Below are 6,000 nucleotides of genomic sequence, written 5' to 3' on the forward strand. Positions count from 1 at the left end.
TTTCCCAGACAAACGAAACTTGAGGAAACATTGCAGATAAACCTTCCTCAAAAATATGATAAAAGAAGTTCTTAAGAGACAAGGAAAATAATACAGGTCAGAAACTCCACATAAAGAAAACCTGCAAAGATGGAATAAATAAAGGTAAAAGAAAAAATTTTATTTTTCATATTCTTAATCCAATAGATAATAGCCTGTTCAAAATAATAATAGCAACACACTTGTATATAAATGAAATGAATGATAGCAATGAAACAAGGAATGGAAAAAGAAATTAGAAATTGTTATTAAAAGCTATTTACACTACATGTGAAATGGTATAATATAATTTAAAAGTGAACTTGGATTAGTTGTAAATGAAAATTGAAAACTCTAGGGCCATTACTTTAAAAAAAAGAGGGGGGAAAAAAGAATAACTGATAGGCTAAGTGTTACAAACTTGTCAAATTAACACGTGTAAGTGGTACACAGGGCTCCAGATGGTGAGCTGCGGTTCAGCAACACACCACAAACACACATGCACGTGCACACACACACACACACACACACACATGAAATAGAGAATTTATTTACTCATGGAATTTGGAAGAAGTACCTGACAAAATTCAAGGGGCCACATGGAGAGGTCAAGGTAGAGTACAGACAGAAGGAGAGATTGGTCCTAGAAAAATAGTTTTTTTATGCTATGTAGACAGAGTGCTTTGGGGTTCCCAGGCTAAGATCAGATTGGTCAATTCAAACCAATGAGGAAGATTTTAGTAAGTCCCACAGAGTTCTTAGCTAAGGAGTACATGAGAGGAAGGTTCTGGGAGGCAGGGGAGACTGTTAATCACAAAGGCTGTTGGCAAAGTCATATCAGGAACTTAACCTATACTTGTGACTCTGTAGGCTTCTGTTTAAGGCATGTACTTACATGACAGGGTAGAGTTAATTTAAGATCACCACAAGCCACTTGACCAAACAAAATAGATGCTGAGGCAGCAACACTACCATGGGGCAGCTCAGTTAAACTCTCAACATTAAGGAAGGAAAAAAAATGGACTCACACAAAATGTTCAATTAAAATCACAGAAGGCAGAAAAAGAATGGAAGACAAAAATATGAACAAAGAACAAGGGAAACAAATAGAACACAGTAATGATACGGATCCAACTATATCAATAATCACACTCAAGTCAATGGTCTAAATGCGCCAATTAAAAGACAGAGATTCTCAGAGTGGATCAAGAAACATGACCAAACTCTATGTCATTTATAAAAAACTCATTGTAAAGACACATATAGATGAAAAATAAGTAGGAGAAAAAATATACCATAATAACACTAATCAAAAGAAAGGAGTAGCTATTTTCATTCATAGAGTTTAAAGTAAGGAAAGTCATTAAGGACAAGGGAGGGCATTACGTAACAATAAAGGAGTCAGTTCTCCAGGAAGACATAGCAATTCGTAATGTGCATGCATCTAACAACAGAGTATTAGACTACATGAGACAAAAATTTATAGGCCTGCAAAAAAATTAGATAAATTTACTATCATAGGTGGAAATTTCAACACCCCCTCTCAGAAATGAATAGATCTAGAAGATTGAAAATTAGTAAGAACATAATTGAACTCAACACCATCATCAATCAACTGGATGTAATTGACATCTATAGATTATTTCATCCAACAATGGCAGAATACACATTTTACTCAAGCTCACATGGAACAGTCGCCAAGACAGACCACATTCTGGGTCATAAAACATTCCATCGTAAATTTAAAAGAATAGAAATTATGCAGTACCTGCTCTCAGAATATAGGGGAATGAATTAGAAATAAATGATAGAAACAGAACTAGATAAATTTAAAATAGAGAGATTAAATACCACACTTCTAAAGAAAGTCAAAGAAATCTCAACAGAAATTTTAAAATATTCTGAACCAAATGAAAACGAAAACACAAATCATCAAAATTTGTGTGATGCAGTGAAAGCAGTGCTTAGGGAAATTTATAGCATTGAATGCACATCACATATTAGAAAAGAAGAAAGACCTAAGATTAATAATCTAAGTTTCCACCCTCGGAAACTAGGAAAAGAAGTGCAAATTAGATACAAAATAAGTAGAACAAAATAAATAATAATTAGAGATGAGATCAATACAATTGGAATAATAAATCAATAGAGAAAATCAACAAAGTCAAAAGCTAGTTCTTTGCAAAGGTGAGTAAAATCTATAAACCTCTAGCCCTAACACAGGGAAAAAAATGAGGACACAAGATAACCTAGATGAAATGGACTAATTTCTTGAAAGACACAATCTACTAAAATTCACATAAGAAGGAATATATGGTATGAATAGTTCTATGTCTATTATAGAAATCAAATCAGTAATTAATACTTCTATAGTAGAAATCATCAAACCTAGATGAGTTCCTTGGAATAAATTATGCCAATTCTCCTCAATCTCTTCCAGAGAAGAGAAGCAGAGGGAACACTATCCAACTCATTCTGAGTCCAGAATTACCTTAATACCAAAACCAGATAAAGACATTACAAGAAAACTATAGACCAATACTCTTCTGAACATAAAGGCAAAAATCCTCAACAAAATATTAACAGATTTAATCCAACCATGCATGAAAATAATTATACACCACAACCAAATGTATCCCAGGTATGCCAACATTCAGATATCAATCAATGCAACCCATCACTTCAACAGACCATAAAAAAGAAAAATCACAGGATTATATCATTAGATACAGAAAAAGAATTTAACAGATTCAATACTCACTCATGATACTCTCAGTAAACTTGGAATAGAGAGGAACTTTCTCAACTTGATAAAGAATGTCCACAGAAAAAGTACAGCTAACATACTTAATAGTGAGAAATTCAAAGCTTCCCCACTACTATTATATACAAGGCAAGGATGCCTCCCTATTACTCCTTTTCAACATCGTATTGGAAGTCCTTGCTAATGTGATAAAACAACAACAACAACAACAACAACAACAATGGGTGGAGGGGGGAAATATAGGTATGCAGATTGAAAAGGAAGACATAAAATTGTTTTTCTTCGCAGATGATGTCATCACATATGTAGAAAATATGAGGGAACAAACAAAAGAACTTCTGGAACTCATAAGTGATTATAGCAAGGTTACAGAAGAGAGGTATAACTTGTTTTATTTTCCTTCACTTCACTGAACATCACAGATACTGCTTTTTTTTACAAAATGGAGTTTAAGACTCCAGGGTAGGAAGTAACAGCAGGTATGGTGGAAATAGCAAGAGAACAAGAAGTGGATCCTGAAGATGTGATTGAGTTGCTGCAATCTCATGATCAAACTTGAACCAATAAGGACTTTCTTATCAATGGGCAGAAAAAAAAGTGTTTTTCTGAGATGGAATCTACCCCTAAAGATGCTGCGAAGATTGTGGAAATAACCACAAAGGATTTAAAATCCTTTGATGTAAACTTAGCTGATAAAGCAGCAGCAGGCATTGAGAGGCTTGACTCCAATTTTGGAAAAAGTTCCACTGTGGGTAAAAAGCTGTAAAACAGCATCACACGCTACAGAAAAGTCACTCACAAAAGGAAGAGTCAATTGATGCAGCAAATTTCATTGTTGTCTTATTTTAAGAAATTGCCAGTCAACCCAAACTTCAGCAGTATCGCTTTGGTCAGTCAGCAACCATCAATGTCCAGGCAAGTCCCTCCACCAGCAAAAAAGACTCACTGAAAGTTCAGTGATGATTAGCACTTTTTTTTTGCAATAAATTAGTATTTTAAAATTAAGGTACGTAATTTTTAGACATAATGATATTGCACACTTACTAATGTACAGTATAGTATAAACATAACTTCTATATGCATTAGGAAACCAAAACATTTAAACATTTGTCTAGAACTAAACCCACAATTTTCTAAGGTATGCTTGTATACCATAAACTTAGTTAATATACAAAAGCCAACTGCTTTTCTATATGCCAGAAAGAAACAAGTAGAATTTGAAATTAAAAAAAAAAACAATACCATTTATATTAGCTCCCCAAATAATGAAATACTTAGGTAAAAAATCTAACAAAATAAATGCAAGATATCTATCTATCTATCTATCTATCTATCTATCTATCTATTGAAAACTACTGCTAATGGATTGGAAGATTTAATATTGTCAAGTTGTCTGTTCTTCCCAAACTGAATTATAGATTTCAATATAAACCCCATCAAAATCTCAGCAAGTTATTTTGTAGATATTTATAAACTGAACCTAAAGTTTATATGAAGAAGCAAGGAGGCAAACCATAAAAGACCCTTAAATACTGAGAACAAACTGAGGGTTGATGGGGATTGGGGGGAGGGGAAAGTGGGTGATGGGCATTGAGGAGGGCACTTGTTGGGATGAGCACTGGGTGTTGTATGGAAACCAATTTGACAATAAATTATATTTAATAGAAAGAAAGAAAGAAAGAAAGAAAGAAAGAAAGAAAGAAAGAAAGAAAGAAAGAAAGAAAGAAAGAAGGAAAAAAACATGTTTTAATTAAAAAAAAGAAGCAAAGACTCAGAAAAACCAACACAATATATAGAGAAAAAAACAAAGTTAGAAAACAGACTTCTATAAAGCTACAGTAATGAAGACAGTGAAGTCCTAGAGAAAGAACAAATAGATCCATAGAACAAAATTAAGTGCTGAGAAATAGACCCTCATAAATATAATAAACTTATCTTTGACAAAAGAACAAATATGATACAATGGATAAAATAAAATCTTTAAATAGTTCTGGAACAGCTGGACATCCACAGACAAAAAAGAAAAGAAAAAAAGAAACTAAACACAAACCTTGTCACAAAAATTCATTCAAAATAGATCATGGATCTAAATATAAAACACAAGACTATAACATAAGAGAAAATTTAGATGACCTTGGGTATCAGTGACCTTTTTAGACACAACCCAAAGATAAAATCCACGAAGGAAATAATTGATAAGCTTGAATTTATTAAAAATAAAGACGCATGCCCTGAAAGACAATGTCAAGAAATAAGAAGACTGGCCACAAACTGAGAGAAAATATTCGCAAAAGACAACATCTGATAAAGGGCTGTTGTCCAAAATATACAAAGAACTTTTAAAATTCAGTAATGACAAACCAACTTAATTGGTCCAGGAACTTTAACAGACACCTTACCAAAGAAGATATACAGATGGCAAACAAGCACACATCATATGTCATCCGAAAAATACAAATTAAAATAACCATGAGATGCCATTACACTCCTATTAGAATGTCCAAAATCCAGAATACTGACAACACCAAATTCTGACAAGGATGTGAAGCAACATGAACTCTCACTCATTACTGATGATCATAGGGGAGAAAGATTGAACTCCACTGAAACGGAAGGCAGAGTGTTTAAGCACTGAGGTGAGCTAGTGGAAAAGTCCCGGAGGACATCAGAAGGAAGACTGGTTATTGTGATTAAACCATCTCTGTTTGCTAATTGATTATAAAAATTAGGTTCTTAGTCTCTCATAGACACTGGGAAACAGAGTCCCCATCCTTTTTGGTGACTACATTTCATAGGGACAGCTCCAAGATTCCTGACAAAGACATTCCTGGGACCTAAAACATGCAAGAGGAGAAAAATTACATTAAAGAAGCAGAAAAATAATTTACAGTTCCAAGTTTTCTAAAGTACCTGCTCTGAGAAAAGGGAGGTCAGGGCACCTATAGTCAGGAGTTTTGTCAAGCTGAGAACATTAAGGATATTTTGGTCAATACCAAAATTTTACTCAAAACTTTCCAGTTTATTATTAAAACAAAAAAAAATAAGGTGTGGGGTGTAGTACATTGTTGCTAAACATGTACATTGCAGGATTGTTTGTAAACACTAAGAACTTTTAAACCTAATTTACTCACATATTCAATGCCCAGTATTTAAAATTGTCCTTCTTTGTTATGTGTAATTCTCAGTCTATACACTGTAGTGTGCTTTGAATATATATG

This window comes from Felis catus, chromosome B3, assembly GCF_018350175.1.
Source record: "Felis catus isolate Fca126 chromosome B3, F.catus_Fca126_mat1.0, whole genome shotgun sequence".
In the NCBI taxonomy this organism is placed as follows: domain Eukaryota; kingdom Metazoa; phylum Chordata; class Mammalia; order Carnivora; family Felidae; genus Felis; species Felis catus.